The sequence below is a fragment of the Podarcis bocagei genome (assembly GCF_964188305.1).
Source record: "Podarcis bocagei genome assembly, chromosome: 3".
Lineage (NCBI taxonomy): Eukaryota > Metazoa > Chordata > Lepidosauria > Squamata > Lacertidae > Podarcis > Podarcis bocagei.
Window position 1 is genome coordinate 75,002,987 of NC_138127.1, and position 21,588 is coordinate 75,024,574.

Below are 21,588 nucleotides of genomic sequence, written 5' to 3' on the forward strand. Positions count from 1 at the left end.
AACACAATCTCTTCTGCGGGGCCTATAAAATACTTAGGACTCAGCTATACAACTGCAAATAAAACATTTTAAATGTGTTGGAAACACATTAAAAAAAAAATTCACAGCGTTTTTTATTATGTGTGCAGATTCCACCTTAGAATCTACTCTGTGTCAAAGTTTTCAGGTTTATCGTACTCAGGCAAACGTATTCCTTTCATAGTCTTTTTGCCCATACTCCTTGCTAGAATAGATACACTGTTTTGGATTGAAAGCTTGAACCTTTTAAGCCTCTAATCGCTCCTTAGGTGTGTAAACAAATGCAGAGGTTGGAGCAAGGTCAGTGGGGTTGTTGGGAATCTCCGAACAGACTCAAATAAAATCCGCTAATCAAGGGAAAAAAATAGAGATGGTCAAGGTAGCAATTGGGGCATATTGCTCCAAGCGTATTTGCTGTTTCTCTATCCCACTCCTGCCCACTTAGCACACAATGGCAAAGGTGATACACAAGGTGTACAAGAAGAAGGGTTGGGGAGGGAGTTAATTTCATGCAATCAAAGGTCAGGCAGAATAGAAATGAAGGGAGTTTGAGGAGGCAAGAGATAAAGGCAATAGCGAGCCCCCTTTAGATGTGGGGGGAGATGGGACAAGAGAGTTTTGCTGATTAAGAAACCATAACAGTTTGTAACGATCTCCAGCTGCAGGAATGAAAGGGCTGCTCTGGGATTCATTAATATGAGGAAAGGCCTCCAGTCCTTTCACGGAAAGCACAGACAAATGCGGAGATCAATTAAAAACCGGGGAGAGGGCACAAGCAGAGGAGATTATTTTAACATCTGGCCTGTGTGAAATACATTCTTTGGAACAATGGCTGGCCCCATCTGACAGCACATGCTCATCGTCTGAGCCTTCTCCACGCCCTGGTTGCTATGTCAGAGGCCGAGTTCTTAGAGAGGTAGCAAACCTGTGTCGTACTGCTCAAAACTCTACACGTGTAACTGAGTGCCTCCAATCTGCCAGTATTTTATGAGAGGGGTTCAAGAGCATACCAGAAGTTTTGATTTGCACGATTAGAGTCGATTATGAAGGAACATTCCCTTCTCTGAATCCCCCCCCCCCCCGCAGTCTGATGTGGTACAGTCCAGACACAGGTTTTGCTGCCGCAGAAAGAGCCACTTGCTCCCATACAGGGGAGCTCATGTGTAAAGATCCATGTCAGTGGCCTTGCTCTCAATGCTATCTAGAGATATTTGGTGGGTTCTGATCTCCCTGTAGTTCCTGATCTACCTTTTCCTCACTCCTGGTCTGAGGGGACTGAATTTGAAGCCTAGTCTCAGCCATGAAGTTCACTAGGTAGTCATCACGGTGTCCTGTTGCTCCAGAAGCGGTTTAGTCATGCTGGCCACATGACCCGGAAAGCTGTCTGTGGACAAACGCCGGCTCCCTCGGCCTGAAAGCGAGATGAGCACCACAACCCCATAGTCGCCTTTGACTGGACTTAACCATCCAGGGGTCATTTACCTTTTACAGTGGTGCCTCGCAAGACGAAAATAATTCGTTCCGCGAGTCTTTTCGTCTTGCGATGTTTTTCGTCTTGCGAAGCACGGTCCGTCGCAACTGCGCCTCTTCAAGCGGCTTTAAGAAAAAAGCGCAAGACGTTTTCGTCTTGCGAAGCAAGCCCATAGGGAAATTCGTCTAGCGAAGCAACGCAAAACCGAAAAACCCTTTCGTCTAGCGAGTTTTTCGTCTTGCGAGGCATTCGTCTTGCGGGGCACCACTGTATTCTCAAATTAATCTACCTTAAAGATGTTGTGAGAATAAAATTGAATGGTCCCACATATGCTACCCAAGAACTCCTTTCAGGAACTGTAGGATACAGATGTGTTGACTGAATTTCTGATGTCAGCCTAGATGGTGTGGTTCAAGCTTATGAAAATTCCGGATTGTCTCCATGCCTGTAAGGTTTGCATGCATACAATTCAACAAAAGCCCCCCAAGGTTTGAAAGGTAGGGCTCGATAAGAGCTCAGAGGAGCCTTAACAAGAAAGCTGGGGGTCTCAGCACTTTGAAAAGGGCCACATAATTCTCCGGGAACTCCCTTGTTGTCATTTGTACATTCAAGATGCCAAGTGAGTTCATCCGAAGACTTCCTGGAGCCTTGTAGCTGGGTTCAGAACCTCTGCCTGCAGGAATCCTGGCAGATCTCAAGATAGCCCCAAGAAGGGAATGTTAATGCAACTTCGACTGAAATATTTCAAAGGGGAGTTGGCTAAAGAAACATGTCTCCGCTAGGTTGCCTGGGTTTATCGTTTGCATCTCTCATATCTCTGGCCAGAGAGGAAGTTTCCTCTATTTTCTTCACAAACACATATAGCGGTGCCCAGTCTTCATCCGATTACAAGGCCCCTCACAGTTTATGAGTTGGATCCAGAATCACCCTTCAGTTTGCAGGAGGGACTGACTTCTAGCAGAGGAAGGGGGAGATTATTTTTATTTTACTGATTCCCCTTTCTCCTTGGGCTGCTTCCCATGTTGCTCAAGAGGGTTCCTCCAACTTTCTGGAGGAACTTTGCAGGGACCTGCAGAAGGAAGGAGCAATCGGCAAAAATCACCTCCTCTCCCTCCCTCTTTCCTCCATGAGGAACATCCCATGGGCATCTAGGTATGGAATGGGGGGAGTTTTTCTGAAGCCTGGGAAAGAAAAGCACTGAATCCAATTATCTCCCGCTGCTGATGGAAAGCTCTGTGATCCACCAGAGGCTTCCATAAGGACTAAGTGGGGGAGAGTGATGTTTGCCAAGTCCCTCCTTCTACAGCCTCTTGCAGACCCAAAAAATCTGCTGCAGGGGGTGGTGAGAGTCTTTGGAGAAGAATGGGAAGTGGTCATAATGGTATGTTTAAACTAAGCCTAAGATACATGAAGCCTGAAAGATGTAAGTAATAGAACCAACACATCCTTGTGGTTATAACTAAATTGTAACTACTTTCAAGACATGGTAGGGAGATGAAGTTTGGCATGTTTAACTTATATATAGGTACACTGCTGATGGGATTGGTAGGTGGAAGATATAGAATGCCTGAATTTCTAAAGCAGGAAGTGGAGGAAGAATCCATGTTCTTCCTCTTAAAAAGGACGCTGCTGGGTCAGAGCCAAAACCCCATCTCCACTAGCATCCTTTTCTCACAGGGGCCAATCAGATGTCTATGGGAAGCTTGCAAGCAGGACCTGAATGCAACTGCACTTTCCCCTGCTGTGTTTTCCAGCAACTGGTATTCAGAAGCAGAGTACTTTGAAGGTGGATTATAAACATCATTGCTGCTTTAGAAGGAAATGGTAAATATTTAGCAGCTATGCTGCGTGTTATGTTTTAACCAATATATGATTTTTATATTGCATGGCTGATGTGTATTGCTTTGTGTTTGTTGTCTGTGCTCCTTTGGAAGAAGTGTGGTCCATAAGTATCCCAAATCAAAAAGTAGATTGTGGTTATTAGTAGCTGTCAATAGCCTTCTCCTCCATAAATCGCTTCTCATCCTGCATCTTAAAAGAACCCATAGCAGAGGTTCCTCCAACGAGCTCAAAGTCCAAGGAGCTGCTTTTGTATGCACCAGACCATTTGAGATATTAAAGGTCAAGAAGACCACTACAGTGGTACCTCAGGTTAAGTACTTAATTTGGTCCGTTCTTAACCTGAAACTGTTCTTAACCTGAAGCACCACTTTAGCTAATGGGGCCTCCCGCTGCTCCCGCGTGATTTCTGTTCTCATCCTGAAGCAAAGTTCTTAACCTGAGGTATTATTTTTGGGTTAGTGGAGTCTGTAACCTGAAGCGTATGTAACCTGAAGTGTATGTAACCCGAGGTACCACTGTACTGTGAACTTTAAAGAATCAGTGATTATTTTTTTTAATGGCCAAAGATCAGTGACAGTATCTGCTCTGCATGTGGGCCATCTCAGGTTCAATCTTCAGCATCTCATGATAGAGGTTAAAGAGATCCTGCCTGAAAACCCAGAGAGCTGCTGCCAGCCAGTGTAGGCAATACTGACCAATGGTCTGATTCAGCTTCCTGTGTTCCACTGCATTCCATTGTCTGCCTGGTCTTGTTGAAAGCAGTTGTATTTTGTGCCTGTTGCAGTTCCTTTTGAAAGGCAGCTCTGCTTCCACTAATCCCATCTAGAGGTCACCAAGGAATGTATCATGTTGGGCCATGCAGTGCGCTCTGGTTAACAAATGCCACTTGGGTATCCAGGAGCCCAAGTTTAGAGGCACTCTCCAATATTCTTACTTCACATATTCCAAGGTTGATCCCAGGCTAAGCTCTGATGATCCGCAGGACTCAAATTAAAACCTGGGTGGAGTCCCTTTCAGCTGCAAAGAAACAAACCACTTGGTGTACTTTTCAAAACTTGATCTTCTCAGTCTTTGGTCTTGGCTCCGGGTTTCAGTAGTTGTTGCTCCCTGAGCATTAAATAATACCAGGGCTTTATTAAAAGCATATTTGCCAAGGTTTTGCAGCAATTGGACACACATGCCTCCCCCACGTGGGAGCTCAGTCTTGATGAATATGGTTTCAATAAATGAGCAGCATTTCATTTACAAGCTATTACTGTGTTGTTAAATTTAAGATGAAAAAGAAACAAAGAATACCTCACTTGGAACAGTCATTCCACATGAAGCGATTACCTTGATAGAAATAGGAAGATCGAGGCAGAGCAAGAAAGAGCATTTGCAATGGAGAAGTGCACTTCTCAAACAAATCACTTTTGGTTTCACTGAACATCATTTTGACCCACACAGGAACCAGCGTAAGAAGCTGCAGAGTTGGAAGATCTCTCCTCATTGTTTGTTAGCCAGGCCCTCCCCCCAAAGTGTTTATAAGGTAGAGTAGGGGAGACTCAAGGCTCTCCAGTATTGGATTTAAAATTAAATTCAAAAGGGATGCCAACTATACTGAAAAGTGCACGAATATTTGCACAGTAGCAGAAGCTGTTGAAGGCTAGACCTCTTCACTCTCAATTTCTGCTGTCTCTCCCTCCCATACATGCACAATCACTTGGCTCAGCAATTCCCCCATTCAAAGCTATGGAATGTTCCAAGGCACAGGAAGCAAGATGGCGCAGTTGGTTGCTGGTTCCTAGAAAATGATTTGCAACTCTTCATCTTATTGATCAGTCAGCCTTACCTACAATAGCAGTCTTTTTTTGGCTGACCGTCCCACGGCTACATATGGATTTGTACTCAGAGAATGGGTTTGCAGGGATGGGAAACCTGTAGTCCTACAGCAGTTGCTAGACTGCAGCTTCCATCGTTCCTGGTATTAGCCATGACGACTGGGGCTGATGAGATTTGGAGTCCAACAACACCTGGAAGTAGGAACCGGAAGCAGTCTTCAGAAGGGTCATCTTGAATGATAATGTCGGTGGCTTCCTTAGAGCTGCCCAAAGCTATCTGTTTGTTTTTGGAATAAATCCTCCTTTTTAATTACCTACGCTTACCGTGTTATCAAGCTGGGAACCTGGACATCTGCAGCCAAAGGTAATAGCTGGAGAGGCATCAGCACAGCTTTCCAGTTTCATCTTTTCATGAATATCCACCAGTTTCCTTTCAGACATCACAGTCATGCATATGCATACACCATTCACAGTGACCACATTTGGAACCCACCCCCCACAAGCATATGCCAGCCAACATCCATGAAGAACGCCAACATACATATTCACTGATAATTCACTCTCCATTCAGGCCTCAGCTTCAACCCACAAATACCCACCAGCTGATGTCAACCAGCTTCAGCCATCTTACATCCACAAATATCAGCCTGCTTCAGCCTTGTGGCATCCACTGATTTTCAAATACAAATTCCACCTACCAGCATCTTCCATCTTCCACTAGGTCCATCTCTAGATATCATCCAGCTTCTGACCATGGACATCAGCTGCATTCAGGCTGCAAACCTGCTCAGCAGGTGAACTTGCCTTATTAGTGCTCCATAGCATTCCACAACCAGATAGCCTCCATTCATCTGTGAATGGGCCTCCTACAGATAGAAGACTGGGCATCTGGATATCACAGCTGTTGCCCACTGTACATTGTTGTTAGGGAAGAGGAAAATGCCCTTTTATATCCACTCATCTGCCATTACCTATTGTGACATCAGAGGTAGTCCCTAGCCAATGGTTGCTAAGTTTAGTAATTTAGTTCACTGAAATTGTAAATGCTTGTATGCATTACTATGTGCTTAAATCTGATTGGCTGTCAACTGAATTCTAGAAAGTTCTCTCCAGTAGTGGCTGGCTAACATTGGTCACATGGGAAGTATCTAGTGAAAGAGAGACTCCATTTTATGTGAAGCAAGATGACTGTGTTTTAGAATCCACTGTAAACACTGCTAGGTTCCATAGAGTGTTGGAGTGCTTCTTTGCTTGAAAGAGAGCAAAGCTGCAGGAGAAGGTAAAAGCAGTTATCTCTCAAAGGAGCTGCAAGGCACAGCCTAATTGTGATACAGAAGGCTCAGTGCTGAGCTCTGGAAAAAGAGGAAAATACAGTTGTTTGGAAGTTAGAAAAAGAGACTGTAAGCCCATGCTTGACTGTAAATATGTTTTGATTTATCTAACTATATATTTCTGTAAGTAAAGTTTTTGAATGCTAAAGTCTGGAAGTCTCCAAAGTCTGGAAGTCTCCAAAGAAGTCTGGAAGTCTCCAAAGAAGGGTTTCAGTCATATACAGTGGACCCTCCGGATACGAATTAAATCTGTTCTGGGAGTCCGTCTGCAACCCGAAAAGTCCGTAGGCAGAGGCGCCGCTTCTGCACATGTGCAGTATACACTTCCGGGTTTGCCATGTTCGTAATCCGAAAGTTACGTATCCAGAGCGGTACGTAACTAGAGGGTCAGCTGTATATCATTTGAGCTTCTTAACTGCGATTGACTGCCCTTACTTCAACAATGGTAACAGTTTGTGACACCTCACAATTGTGGATGTACCTCAGCAGTGATTTATTTGCACACTGGCTTATTCTTGAAAATATTTATTATAGCCCACACTCCATCTGTAGTGATACCAAGGGGGACCAACCCATAAAACTGTTGTAGGGGACCTTTCCAGCACAAGGGCTGCATTTCCTTGCAGGGAACCTGCCAGGGGCCAGTACAAGGTAGCAGTTAGAGGCAAAGGGGAGAGGAGCAGCACATGTAGCTCTTGTGTTTGTCCTGTGGGCTCCATTGCAGCTACGCAAAAGCCAGTGGTTTCTACGCTGCTGCCACCCATCAATCTCTCAATCAAGTTCTGCAAGAAGCATCATCACAGTTCACAGAAACATTCCAACTGGAGAAAATGAGGGAAGTGTGGAGCAAGGCTAGTGAGGGGCATGGTGTGGGGAGCATCCTGGGGTCCAGAGAGAATTGCCTGGAGGGCTGGATTTGGCCAGCAGGCCAAGTCTTCCTTCGAAGAAGGTTGCAAAGATTAGTACAGCGGTGCCCCGCAAGACGAATGCCTCGCAAGACGGAAAACCCGCTAGACGAAAGGGTTTTCCGTTTTGGAGGTGCTTCGCAAAACGAATTTCCTATGGGCTTGCTTCGCAAGACGAAAATGTCTTGCGAGTTCCTGCGGGGGTTCCCCCCCCTTTCCCAAGCCGCTAAGCCGCTTATCAGCTGATCCTAAGCCGCTAAGTCGCTTAACAGCTGATCCGCTAAGCCGCTTATCAGCTGATCCGCTAAGCCGCTAAGCCGCTTATCAGCTGATCCGCTAAGCCCGCTAAGCCGCTAATAGCGCTAATCCGCTAAGCCGCTAATGGTCTTGCTTCGCAAGACGAAAAAACCGCAAGACGAAGAGACTCGCGGAACGGATTCTTTTCGTCTTGCGAGGCACCACTGTACTATGTGCTAGGTCCTATTGCACCGAGTGAGGTTTAGTTCCAAGTAAACATGCATATAGCACATTGACCGGACAATTTTGGCTTCTCCATAAGGCGGCAAAACAGGTGCTGGATTTCAACAGAGAGGCAAGGAAAGAAACCACAGCATTTCTGAAACAGGCGAAATAAAAACACAACACATATACCCAGCCGTTGACTGCATCCTTAGATATTTAGTCCACTGTGTCCATCCTTTGTTAATCCATCCTTTGTTAATCCACTACAAACAACTCCAGATTTCTGCTGAGACAATGAGTCTGAGGCCCTTTGAAGAGAATGGGCGCTGGTGAAGCAAGCAATATATTTCCTAAAATAAACAGATCAAAGCATCATTCTTCCTTTCATATGTGGCATGAACCCTTTCCCCCACCCAAGAAATTCTTCCTTCCTTGCCACCATCACACACTTTAATTAACACATTACAACCTGCTGACCCATGGAGGAGTTAACGCAGTACAGTTCTGGTATGGCACAGGTAAATATCTAACCACATACCAAATAGTAGGCCTGGTAAACATTATTTCACTTGGAATGTCAAGCGCTTGGGAGTTGCAAAATGCCCATATTTATACAACTTTTAACCCTGTTCTTTGATTCATCCTCCTCCCTATCCACTGAATGAAGAATTTCTCACACAAATAAAACAATCCAGTAATTAAATCCCGGAGGAATTGCTGTGTCAGGGGGTGCTTTGGGTTAATATTGCCTGCAGAAGCATGAATGGGAAAAGAGATGCTGTATTGCCTTGCTTGCTTTTTAATTTCTTATTACTTTTTTATCCTACCTTTTCTTCCAAGGAGCTCAAGGTGCTGTATATGGTTCCCCCATCACTGACTGGCAGAGGCTCTCCAGGGTTTCAGACAGAAGATGAGAAGATGAGATCTCCGGAGATGCTGGGACTGAACTCAGCATCTCAGCAAAACAGATGCTCAACCACTGAGCTACCCTTCCCTAAAGCTGTGGGACAGAGATCCCTACATGCCTTCCCTTTCCTCCCAGTTTCCCTGTCTTGGCCTACTGGATCCCAAAACCAAATAAACTTTCTAGCACAAGTCAATTTCATACGAATATCTCTGAGGGAGTTTTAAAAACAAACCATGAAACCCAACGCAGGCCAAGTCCTAGCGAGACAGTTTGACAAGTGGAATCCGGAGTGTTCTAATCTGTAGGCCTCAGTGTGAGCTGGAAACGATCATTGCTGAGCTGTTGTTGATTCATCTCGGCAAGCAAAGGAAGGGGGTCTGTGTTTGGACAGATGTAGGTTGTATATCACAGACAGGAGACCTAAACAGTATGCTGAATCCCCAGCTGTCTATTATGGATTGTATTTAACCCCCCCCCCCATTCTCCATGACAGTTTTTCAGGCTCCTTTTCAACATCTCCAAAGCTCTTTTATTCCAGTTGATGCTCAATGAATACTTTGACTCGCTGAAAGCTGCGTGGTTTGGAAATTGTGGTTATAGCCATGCCAGGAAGCCAAAACTGCTGCATCCCATCACGTAACCTTTCCCTTCAGAGTCACATCAAAATACCATTTTTTTAATGCAGCTTGATCAGATTCATTTGTTGCCATGCACAAATATATAAATATATGATCCTAAGGATGTCATCCATGGAGAGGCAAAGTAGGTTAAACTGGGCTTAAACCAGTAGGTTAGACTGCATTCAATTTCTGTGGTCAGGACTCTCAAGGACTCAATGAAGGCTGTGTCCTGGCATGGGGTCCACCTCAGGTTCTCCCATTAACATGGGTTCACAGCCTTGAAGCCATTCTGGTGAGACTGTGATCACCTGACACTACCTTGATGTCAGGTAACCCATCTTCAAAAGATAAAATCTGGAGTGCACTCTTAAGTGCACACTTTCAAGTCCTGAGTCATTTCTGATGAGGCAGTCTTTGCATGGAAGTTGACAACACCCAGGACAATCATCCAGCGGGTCTTCAGCACCTGATCCAAGACCAGCTTGGTGATCTCAGGGAGACAGTTCAGTGGGATGGGCACAACACCAACAGTATTCCCAACTTGTCCCACTAGGGCCAAGTGCAATTTCCAGAGCGGCAGCCATGATAAGTCCATTACACCAAAAGCACCTTAAAGACTCACAGATTTATTTATTGTAGAATAAGCTTTTGTGGACTGAGGCCCACGTTGTCAGTTATGTATGAAGGAACATATTGCAGACTGACCTGGCATTCCATAGCAGCACCACAAGGCCAGAAGCCACACTGACACAGGGCGTCTCAGATTTCCAGGGAGATTACCCGATGTAACACAATTCAAAACCAGGCAGGGAGGAGCTCCCTTGAAATTTGGGATTCATTAAACACCAAGAACTATGTTCTGGCATATGCCTTAAAACCTCTACAAGACGTTGCCATATTGGTACTACAGTGGGATTCATATACGGCTTATTTTGAAATGAAAGCTCACAATTCTTAATGCACCAAGATGACAACAGCAACGACAAATTCAACGCAATATTGCATAGATGCAAAAGCCTACGCCAGATGAGCAGTGAAATGAAGAAAAATGTGCCGAGGTCCCCCCAACTTGCCTCCTCCCATGACCAGCTGTAAATATTTATCTGGCAGCCTTTAATGAAAGACATGGGCCGAAACAATGATAGTTTCAACATGGCTGCCCTCCAGGGCTCCAAACTCGAGGGAGTTTGTTCTTCGCCACAGCTTTCTCAGCCGATGGTGCTGTAGGTTCCTGGGCAGTCAAGTGGATGCTTTGGGGGATGGAGGCGGGGGTGGGGTGGGGATTGCGGGAGACCCATATAAAACCACAAACTCTGAAAGAAAAAGTGTGAGACTGCAATGGAATCCTGGCTGCCCTGCCTTTTAATGAGCTGGTGCTGTTTTGAAGCCGGAGAAACCTTCCAGGGGCGGGGAAGGAGCTTGCTTGGCGAAGGGGTTTTAGAAATCTTTCCCTGCAGCAACAGATTTAATGGTAAATAACTTGCATTCTTTTCCTTCTGAAATGCCTGATTATGTACACCCTCCAGATAAGTTGTCGCCTCTCTAGGGCAGCATGTTTGCTCATTTGTACCGTGTGCTATATAAACTGTTCAGAACAAGAGCTTGGAAAGAACACTTACTTAACACTTTCGGAGGCAGTTGTTAACAGAGTGGGAACACCGGCAGCTTACTTACACCGAGTTAGCTGGGTGTTACTACAGTGCTCTCCACATCTGACTCAGTACTGTCTACACTAAATGACTGTGGCTCTCCAGGTTTTCCGACAGATGCCTTTACCAGTCGTACCTGGAGATGCCGGTGTCATAGACTGGCTGGATGCAGACGAGTGGAGGGAGGCAGTTGGAGATCTCCTGAGGGAACCTCCAACGAAAGAAGGCTCAGAGCCAGGGATTGGTGGTGGGATGGCAATGAATGGTCAGAGGGAGAAGGGGAGGAAGGCAGACTGGGAGCAGGAGCACAACTGTCAACCTTTCCCTTTTTAAGGGAAATTCCCTTATTCCGAATAGGATTCCTCACAAGAAAAGGGAAAAGTTGACAGCTATGAGCAGGAGGTGTTGGATGCTGAAGAGGCAACAGGGTTTAATGAGCTGGAAGAGGCTGTGGCAAACAGCAGTCTAGACTCAAAGGCAGAAGTGGAGGCTGGGGCGGGGGGCAAGAGGCAGAGATGAGGCAGGTTGCTGAAGAATTCAAGGAGTTCCCCCCCTCCTCCCCTCAGTCTCCCAGAGGTGTGTGTCATGGCTTCCCCATCCTTGCTCAGTTTTTGCTTTTATGCGCTCCCCACCCCTGCCCTTCAGACATGAGTCTGCATCATTGTCCCCAGGCACTGATGCACCAGTAGGCTTTTTTCTTGTTCATCTCCTGCTGATTCAGTTTCCTCCAAGCTACTGGTTTTTTGTTTTTTGTTTACAAGACCAAGGACAGTTTCAGACAGGTGTTTATTGTGGGATGGGTGCTACTCATCTACACAAGGTGTTTTGTTTTTCGTTTTGCAGAGCCCAACACGATGTCCTTGCCATCAAAACACCAGCCTATATTCCAATCCACTCCAAATCCAATCCAGATTTACCCTGGATTAAAAAGCAAAAAGTGCTTTTTAAAAACTGCTGCCAATGTTCCATGTGTGATACCTGAATGGTCTATTTACAATGGCCTGTTTAGGCAGCCCTGTTTAGGGAAGCTTTTAATGTTTAATAGGTTGTTGCATTTTAGTGTTTTGTTGGAAGCCGCCCAGAGTGGCTGGGGAAACCCAGCCAGATGGGTGGGGTATTATTATTATTATTATTATTATTATTATTATTAAGCCATCACCTGGAAGTGCGTCAGATCTACATCTCAGTGGTGCTTTTTGTGCTCAGGTTCTAAAGCAACCTAGCTAAAGCTCTGATCCTCAGCTTTTAGAAATGAGTATTTTCAGAGTGAAGAATGGCACTCTGCTTTTGCTTAAAGGAACCTTTCCCCATTATGCCAGACTGTTATTGGAGCAAGAGCTGATCATGCCATTGCAATCTACAAGCAAGGGAAGTAAAAGCAGTGTGTATCTCATGACATGAATGGGTTTGCCCACATCATAACCCCAGAAGTGGAGTGCATAGCAGAAATATGTGTTGGGGTTATGCACAGGGAGATAACCAAAGGGCTGGATTTATTTCCCTTGTCTGCTAGGAATGTGCCCTGCCCACGCCCTGCAGAGTCAAGGCTTGCTCAGCTGTAATTTTCTCATCATTCATTTTGCAACCTCACCTCCAGCAGGTGAGCACAAGATAGATGGCCCATCTATCATTCTAATGTCCTTTAGGGCCGCCTGTTACCACAGTGATCCCATAGACAAGACAGGGTGCACTTAGCCTGGCTGCTGCTTTCATTTCATTTCATTACCTTGCATATCCCACCTTTCTCTCAGTGCAGGACCTAAGGCAGCTTACAGCATTGCTCCCTTCACTGTAATGTGAGAAACGGCTGCCAATCTGACAGCAGCCAGTTGGAGGCTGGTTTTTCCCCATGATCCCTTTCTTCTCTCCCGCAGCCAAGTGGGTGAAATGCCAGCTTGAGCCGTCACCACTCACACTTGCGGCAGTTCAAGGGCAGCATGCAAGGGGAGACACTGCTATGGCTTTCCGAAGCCAGACGTTGCGCATGATGCCAGCTGAGTGATGCAAACTGCAAATTTCAACAAACAGGCTGGCTGTTTTAAATCTTCTCTTAAGCACTGGGCCTGCAAGAGAAACAAAGCGGATATTTTAATGCACGCTTTTCTGGAACACAGATGAATGATGGAGACTCCTGTGGAATTTGAAAGCTTGTGTTTGTCTGCACATGGAGGCTATCATATTGCCATGGTTCTCAATGGTTTCAGCCAGGGGATATTCTCAATTTTATCTGGAGATGTAGTGCATCTGCCTTGCATGCAGAAGGTTCCTGGTTCAATCCAGGACATCTCCAGCTAAAACTGAGAATGTCCCCTGGCTGAAACCATGGAGAGCCATTGCCAGTCAAAGTAGACAGTACTGAACTAGATGGACTGGTGATCAGACTTCATATAAGACAGCTCTTATATTCCTATCTTCCGTGATTGCAACAAACAGGGGTCCTGAATTTGGCTACTACATACCCCCAGCAAACAAGCTTGATTCAAGTTGTAATATATATTGTGTTATACTGTTGATGGATTGAAGCAGTTAATTTAAGCATGCTTGAGATACCTGTTTTCAAGGATCATAAAGAAATAACTCTGTCACCGGAGTAGTCAATGAAGGCTAAGGCCATCTTCATGAGCAATTTTTGTGGCCATTCAAATACACCAGGCATAGACAAACTCGGCCCTCCAGATGGTTTGGAACTACAACTCCCATCATCCCTGACCACTGGGTCCTGTTGGCTAAGGATGATGGGAGTTGTAGAATCATAGAATCATAGAATCATAGAGTTGGAGTAGACCACAAGGGCCATCAAGTCCAACCCCCTGCCAAGCAGGAAACACCATCAGAGCACTCCTGACATATGGTTGTCAAGCCTCTGCTTAAAGACCTCCAAAGTAGGAGACTCCACCACACTCCTTGGCAGCAAATTCCACTGTCAAACAGCTCTTACTGTCAGGAAGTTCTTCCTAATGTTTAGGTGGAATCTTCTTTCTTGTAGTTTGGATCCATTGCTCCGTGTTCGCTTCTCTGGAGCAGCAGAAAACAACCTTTCTCCCTCCTCTATATGACATCCTTTTATATATTTGAACATGGTTATCATATCACCCCTTAACCTCCTCTTCTCCAGGCTAAACATGCCCAGCTCCCTTAGCCGTTCCTCATAAGGCATCGTTTCCAGGCCTTTGACCATTTTGGTTGCCCTCCTCTGGACACGTTCCAGTTTGTCAGTGTCCTTCTTGAACTGTGGTGCCCAGAACTGGACACAGTACTCCAGGTGAGGTCTGACTAGAGCAGAATACAGTGGCACTATTACTTCCCTTGATCTAGATGCTATACTCCTATTGATGCAGCCCAGAATTGCATTGGCTTTTTTAGCTGCCGCGTCACACTGTTGGCTCATGTCAAGTTTGTGGTCAACCAAGACTCCTAGATCCTTTTCACATGTACTGCTCTCAAGCCAGGTGTCACCCATCTTGTATTTGTGCCTCTCTTTTTTTTTTTTTTTTTTTTTTTTGCCCAAGTGCAATACTTGTTTTGTAGTCCCAAAACATCTGGAGGGCCAAGTTTGCCTATGCCTGAAATACACCTTTGGACTTTCCAGCAATCGTCATCATCATCATCATTATTCTTATTATTAGCACCTGGCCTATTTATCCATCTAAATTGAGGTTAATAAATTTGTGCCCTTCCAGAAGCACTTGGACTCCAACTCCCATCATCCCTAATTAGGCTAGCAAATGATCAAGGAGGATGGGAGTTGGGAGTCCACCAACATTGAGGACTGCCGGCTGCATAACCCTGATTTATGCCATCAATTCCACTGCAGGGGTATGAAGGGCAACTGCTAGACACAGCAACCTTCCAGACTGAACACAACACTGGAAAGAAGACGACAGACAGCTAGAGATCTCTCTGGTATGCATATCTCTGAATCCCAATACTCCTTTGTGGTTGTTAAGAGGTTTCTATTGTTTCTGTCAGCAGTTAACAAAGACAACTGGCTCCAGCGATCTGTCTGTGCTGTGGATCTGTGCATGCACGGAATTCTGTGCCGGATACAAAATTCTGCACGCTACGAATGTCAGCTTTTGCTCTTTCAAGCAAGTTTGAGTTTCTGCAAATATAAGCTTGAAGATATGTGAGCAGTGGATGGTGATATATCAGAAGTTGGTCATGGATGAGATCAAAGTCGTACTTCCTGTGGGTGAGTGGTGAGACTGAGGTTCAATATTTTTCCTATCAATAGCAGGATGCATTATGCACACTGAGGGCTCAGCTATACTCCCGCTTGTCCTGGGCCTACAAAGCATGGCTCTAAGCAGTTTTGCCTTTGTCTTGCCGCTTTCCCTTAGAAAAAACTGCTCTTTAGCACCAAACTGGAACAAACAGCAAACTGCAGAAAACCCGATTGCCATTTGTTTCCTGGGGGAAAGTGGCAAGGCAATTGGAAGTTGCTCTGAATATTTTCAATTTTGCTTGATGGCAGTGATTTATTCAGATTACAGAAGCTGGATGAAGAATTCAAATACAGAACCTGTTTCTTTCCATGCTTTTCCAAAGCATGGAATGTACACAACTTGGGCTATGGGGAATCTAGATATTTTACTGTACTTTCTACATAAGTGTTATGCGTCAAATATGAACTCCACAGTGCTGCTTTTAACAGTCTACATTGACAAATACATGTTTGATAAGCTAGATTTGAACCCAGCCAGCAACAGCAAGCCTACTGAATCCTTGCTGGCCCAATCTGATTCCTACAAAACCATCAACACATGTTTTGAAGCAGATGTGAACCTGAAGAAAAGAAACAGACAGGTCAACAATAATTCAGTTGCACAATTGTCTGAACTGCTCTTGAGAAACTTTGAGGAATTGGAAGGGGGAAAAGAACCTTCAGTGATCCAAATCAGGGTTTCCTGCTTGGCAGGGGGTTGGACTCGATGGCCCTTGTGGTCTCTTCCAACTCTATGATTCTATGATTCTAGGGTGTAGGTGGCTGGGACTCTTTCTTTGGCCCAAATGTCAACTATTGTAATGTTGCACGTTTCCTAGGCCTGAATCATTTGGTTAGTTTTCATAACACTGAGGTTTTCTTTTAATTTCCCAACATCTCATTCAGAGTTTCCATTGCTACAATATCTAAATGCCACAGCTGGCCCAGCCATTGGGCAAGTGGAGCACTTGCTTCCAAGTGCTAGCTCTACAGAGGACCTGAGCAGAGGGCTGAAGAAAGCAAATGAAGATTGCTTCCAAGAAGCACCCGGCAACTGGAAGAGACTAATCTGGACTTCAATGGATCTTCAGTGATGGTTGCAGCAGTGGTAAGAAGACTACAGAGTTCAGGGATGAAGACTCAACAGCCAAAGACAGAATGGAACTCCATTCAGGGCATCTCAAAGGCTGGCCCAAACTGCACTTTGATATATACAGCTTCAAATATAGGATACCTCATGAAGTCAGTGGGATCCAAGTACCGTAGATTCTGTGGTGTCCACCCATTGTTCTTTCAAGTGAAGCTTACCTGGCACCAATTTTGTTGTCCTTCCAATGCCAGACAAATACATGCTTTTAATACTGAGCATCTTGAAAGTGCCAATGGTTTGGCTTTTGACTTGTTGTTGTTGCTGTTGTTATTATTTACTATTGAATAAGAAATACAATATTATGCCACCCATCTGACTGGGTTTCCCCTGCCACTCTGGGCACCTTCCAACATATATATAATCATAATAAAGCATTATACATTAAAAAGCTTCCCTATACAGGGCTGCCTTCAGATGTCTTCTAAAGGTTATATAGTTACTCATCTCCTTGGCATCTGGTGGGAGGGTGTTCCACAGGGTGGGTGCCACTACTGAGAAGGCCCTCTGCCTGGTTCCCTGTAGCTTCACTTCTCGTAGTGTGAGAACCACCAAAAGGCCCTTGATGCTGGACCTCAGTGTCAGGGCTGAAAAATGTTTAAATTACAGTAATTACATTGAAATATGCATGTATATATTAGCACATGCAAATCTTCCCCTCTTTTGTCCTCTTTTACCAGGAACAAATTCTCCTTTTTGGCAATGTGATGGTGGTCACCCTGTGCAGAAGAAAGAGACAATTTGACCAACCTGAGTCCAGAAGAAAGTTCAAGAGCTCCTGAAATTTAAGAGGAAGCCACCCTTTCTGGACTTGTTGACAACGCTCCAAAGGTTCATTTTCCTTACAGAGACTAAATAGGTCTTCAGTATTCCCTACAACTTCACTGGCCTCATACTCGGAATGGGATTGCAAGGAACTTCACGTAGCAGACAGATGGCTGCCCAGCCAATTCAGTAATTAGAATAGTAAATTAGGCAAATCACAGGCTAAACAGCAACTCCCCAAGTAGCAGGAGCGGATTGGAGGGCTCCAATTGAAAATTAACAGCGTCTCCGAGGAGGGAGAAGCCATTGTGGCTGGAAAGCTGGCACAGCTGGGAAGCTGCAATGCGGCGGGCAATGCATTTGGACGGGACTATTACTGCACGTCAAAGCAGGAGAACACAATGTCTGGGACACGCTAATGACACCAGGGGAAAAAAACAGTAGCATTTTATTGTTCTTGGGTAGTAATTGCTGAAATGATTTGCTGTCGAGTCTAGGAGCGTAAGTGGCTTGATTAGCAGCATTGGATGCAAGAGAGAAAACAGTGGCTGCAAGTAGCTGTTGAGTTGTTCAGCAAGTGCAAGGAGGGAGCTCATTAAGAGAGAACACGACAACAAGGAAAGAAATAGAAATGCACTCGCCCCTTTGAAACGACCGCAAAAGATGTCGATTCTCAGCAACTCTATAGCTGTAAAACCATTCAAGGTATTATTTAAGCCAGGGCTCACTGGGGGCTATCCCTGAGCCTGTTAAGAATCATGTTTATAGTGCTGTGTTTAATCCAGTTTTTTTTAGGGGAGGCCTTAAAACAAAATCTTACGCCACTTGGTAGTCAGTCTCCCTGGCTTCCCAAATTTCAAATTAAAACTTAGGAGAAGATGTTGTGGGCTAAGTCCTCCTGTGGTGCTTTTGCAGATCAGGAGGTACAGACAGCTGAAGAGGCTGGGGAATGTTTCGTAGGGGTGAGGGAAACACCACAAGAAAAGTTTCCAAAAAGGACAAGCAAAATTATCAAGTGGGTGGAGTGACGCCCTTATGAAGACAAGTTGCAGCATTCTAGGCTTTTTTAGTTTAAAGCAGGGGTCGGCCAACTTTTTCAACAGGGGACTGTCCATTGTCCCTCAGACCTTGTGGGGGGTCAGACTATATTTTGAAAAAAATATATGAAGAAATTCCTATGCCCCACAAATAACCCAGAGATGCATTTTAAATAAAAGCACACATTCTACTCATGTGAAAACACGCTGATTCCCGGACCGTCCATGGGCTGGATTTAGAAGGCGATTGGGCCGGATCCGGCCTCCAGGCCTTAGTTTGCCTTCCTATGGTTTAAAGAAAAGGTGAGGAAGAGGCAACATGATAACAGTTTGTAAAATTATGCACAGCATGGAGGAAAGGGATAAAGGAAAGTTTTTCTCCTGCTCTCATTAACACTAAAACTGGTAAAACATCCAAGACTGCAAGATTCAGGACAGAGGAAATAAATTACTTCTGCACACGACACTTAAACTATAGGACTCGCTTGTGCAAGAGGCAGTGAAGTCCACCATCTTGGATGGCTTTAACAGAGGCCTGGACAAATACATGGCAAATAAGGCTACTTATATCTACTAGCCATGATAGTTGTATTCTGCCTCAACAGCCAGGAGTGAGCTCCCGTTGCTCTCTCCCAGCTCCTGCCAACCTAGCAGTTTGAAAGCATGCCAGTGCAAGTAGATAAATAGGTATCGCTGTGGCGGAAAGGTAAATGGCGTTTCCATGCGCTCTGGTTTCCATCATGGTGTGCCGTTGTGCCAGAAGTGGTTTAGTCATGCTGGCCACATGACCCAGAAAGCTGTCCGTGGACAAACGCCTGCTCCCTAGGCCTGAAAGCGAGATGAGCACCACATCCCCATAGTCGCTTTTGACTGGACTCAGTGTTTCCGTGCGCTGCTCTGGTCCGTCATGCTGGCCACATGACCTGGAAGCTGTACGCCAGCTCCCTTGGCCAATAAAGCGAGATGAGCGCCACAACCCCAGAGTCAGTCACGACTGGACCTAATGGTCAGGGGTCCCTTTACCTTTAATAACTGTCCAGGGGTCCTTTACCTCCCCCTCTCCCAGGAAAATCAATAGCTTTATTGGGACCAACTAATGCTCACAATACCATGTGCAAACTTCTGAGTTATACAGAACTCATTCCCAGGCTGGATGCTGAAGATTTTTTTTAAGGGAAAACATATGCTTCTCAGTGTGGTGTTAACCGCTAGGGTCCTTTACCTTTCTACCTTTTACCTTGATGTCTACAAACCATGATAGTCATGTTCTGCCTCAACAGTCAGGAGGCAGTAATACTTCTGAATACCAGTTGCTGGAAACAGGAGAGGAGAGTGCTCTTGCGATGTGGTCCTGGCTTGTAGGTTGACCCCTCTGAGAACAGGATGCTGGACTCGATGGGCCATTGGCCTGATCCAGGAGCCTCTGTTTATGTTCTGAGTATCCATCCCCTTTTTGGAATCTAAATAAGCTGCTTTCACCTTTGAAGGGAAACACCTGCACGCCGAGGCAACAGGATGAGGGTTGGGACTCAAATGTTACTGGAACTGCTCTGGCTGTTAACCGCAAGCTCAACCGCCGACCAGCTGTGCTCAGTTTACATCATGAAGCAACCTCTCTGAACAAAAGAGAAGGCATTTAAAACAACTGTCATCCTTTGGGCACACGCAGTAGATTTCATACATATGAGCAGCTGCACAAATTCACTGAACTACAGCTCCTGTTAGTACCACCCGGACTTCATTCATCCTCTAGCTGTGCAACATTAACAGAGGACTTGCTCAACCCCAACCCAAAGTTGGCATATGAACCAGCAGCCTTGCACAAGACCTCTTGGGAAACTGACATATGCCACCTTGAGTTCCATCATAGATGGAACTCAGGAGATGAGCAAGATCATACATAAATGCCATCATAGTGAATCACAGTGGGAAAGGTAATTCAAAACTGCTGCCAGCACAACTAGCCTTTAAAATAAATCCAAATTTGTTATTTTTTTTAAATTTAGCCTTTCCAAAAAGCTACCACATTAACTTGGCATTAAAATGATCATGCTGGTTCAGGCCAGATTTTCATGTAGTCCAGCATTCTCTCCAGTAACAGCCGTTCAGCTATACTTGGGACACTCGGACAAAACTATATGTTATTCATGCTTTTTAGAAAGTGTGCTTAACTGGGCCACTTTTATTTTAAAGAAAATAGTTGTTGGCAGTCCAGCCTGGGAAGAGTTTCCTATTCCTTTCAATAATGCCCCTCCAGCTGCAAACAGCACCTTGGGGGTAAATAGCAGCTCCTGGGGGGGGGGGTTGGTGGGATCCTTGTGGTGGATGGGAAAATCAGGAATCTGGTGCTCTCCAAACGCTGCTGGATGACAACTCCAATTATCCCAGATCCTGACCATTAGCCATGCTGGTTGAGGCTGATGGGAACTGAAGACCAACAACATTTAGAGGGCTATAACTTCCTTATGCCTTCTGTTATAGTCTGGCGCTCAGATACAGATCATGGGTACAGGTGATCATGGGTGCAATTCTCGCTGATGGCATGTACTACTTTATGGACACAAAGGACTTGGCTAACACCGATAGCACTATTCTCCTGAAAAAGGGAGTAATATATGTATATGAAGAGCTTTCATAACTGTTCAAAGATGTTCACCAAATTTCACAACTGAGGCTTTCAGCTGCCGAGTAGTCAAGGACTGATCAACTCCAGGCCAAACTTCTCATGCCTCAGACTGCTTCTGTGTGAACAGGATGGATAATTGTCTCTTGAGTATGAATGGTTGGATCTAGGGATGGATGATGAAGGGGGAGGGGGAAAGAGAGAAGAGGGGTGGCCCACCCAACTTTTGGTTTTGGCCTCGCCCACCCTCAGAGTCACTTCTGCCCAACTCTGGTACATGATCTCCGATTCCTGTCCTCTCACCAAGGGAGTAGAGCCCAGATTGCCACCCTGGCCTATAGACCATAATTCTATTCTCACAGCAATGTCTCTTCTAACTTTCAACAGCAAACTGTTGGCAAACGGCTAATCTTTTCTAAGTATCAGCTGCAGGGAGTCACATTCTCAGTGCTGTGTGAACCAGTCCTTGCACACACACCCCCCCCCCAAATTTCTCACTGCAGAGCAGTGTCCATTCACACAGCCCCCAATTCCTCACTGCAGGGCAGTGTCCAGTCACACAGCCCCCAATTCCTCACTGCAGGGCAGTGTCCAGTTACACAGCCCCCAATTCCTCACTGCAGGGCAGTGTCCAGTCATTTCAGGCTGTTGCTTCGTGCATGCAAGATGTGTAACCTAGTTGCTCACACTGACCTCACAACGCTGTGGAAATACCAAATCTGCTGTTGCATATAGGGTTGATGACTCCCTCTGGGGGCAGGGCAGAATTGTTGCTCATCAAGGCTGA

The 21,588-nt window shown here is 45.4% G+C and overlaps 2 long non-coding RNA genes across 4 annotated transcripts; one reads left to right on the forward strand and one right to left on the reverse strand.

The window, feature by feature from the left end:
- Positions 1-3,854: 3,854 nt before the first annotated feature.
- LOC308582941 lies at positions 3,855-5,344 on the reverse strand. Its single transcript, XR_014005957.1, has 2 exons — positions 4,628-5,344; positions 3,855-4,348 (listed from the first exon to the last, which is right to left on the reverse strand). It is a non-coding gene; the product is annotated as an uncharacterized lncRNA (long non-coding RNA).
- Positions 5,345-5,722: 378 nt separating this feature from the next.
- Positions 5,723-19,823, forward strand: LOC308582936. Of its 3 annotated transcripts, XR_014005951.1 has the most exons (5): positions 8,451-10,847; positions 14,840-14,928; positions 16,136-16,337; positions 17,057-17,207; positions 19,666-19,823. It is a non-coding gene; the product is annotated as an uncharacterized lncRNA (long non-coding RNA). The 3 variants fall into 3 exon arrangements; XR_014005949.1 differs by lacking the exons at positions 8,451-10,847; positions 16,136-16,337 and adding an exon at positions 5,723-6,430; XR_014005950.1 differs by lacking the exons at positions 8,451-10,847; positions 14,840-14,928; positions 16,136-16,337 and adding exons at positions 5,723-6,430; positions 14,998-15,217.
- The last annotated feature ends 1,765 nt before the right edge of the window (positions 19,824-21,588 follow it).